The sequence below is a fragment of the Morone saxatilis genome, unplaced genomic scaffold (genome assembly GCF_004916995.1).
Source record: "Morone saxatilis isolate NCDOM2014 unplaced genomic scaffold, NCSU_SB_2.0 Contig3, whole genome shotgun sequence".
NCBI classification, from domain to species: domain Eukaryota; kingdom Metazoa; phylum Chordata; class Actinopteri; family Moronidae; genus Morone; species Morone saxatilis.
In genome coordinates, this window is record NW_023339873.1 from 21,968,237 (window position 1) to 21,968,557 (window position 321).

Here is a 321-nt window from a genome sequence, read left to right on the forward strand (position 1 = left end):
ACAGATAATCTGTGAAACAATCATGTTGCTCTGGCGACACCTTGCACTCCAAATTATGATTTTTTTTATAAACAAGGTTTTCAATGTTTCTAAGGTAGAAACAGTAAGGAATTGCAGATTTAACTCATATAGTGGTTATGCTATATAACCAACATTTCAACTGACACTCAAATGAACAATTTTCTTTCATGTTCTTCCAGTTGTTCATGTTCATAATATAAGAGCTTCCGGAAAAAATCACAGCTTTAACTGGACATAATAAGTTTAACTCTTTAATAATGGTTAAAATGTGTTGTCTAGTCAAAGAATTAAAACAAACCC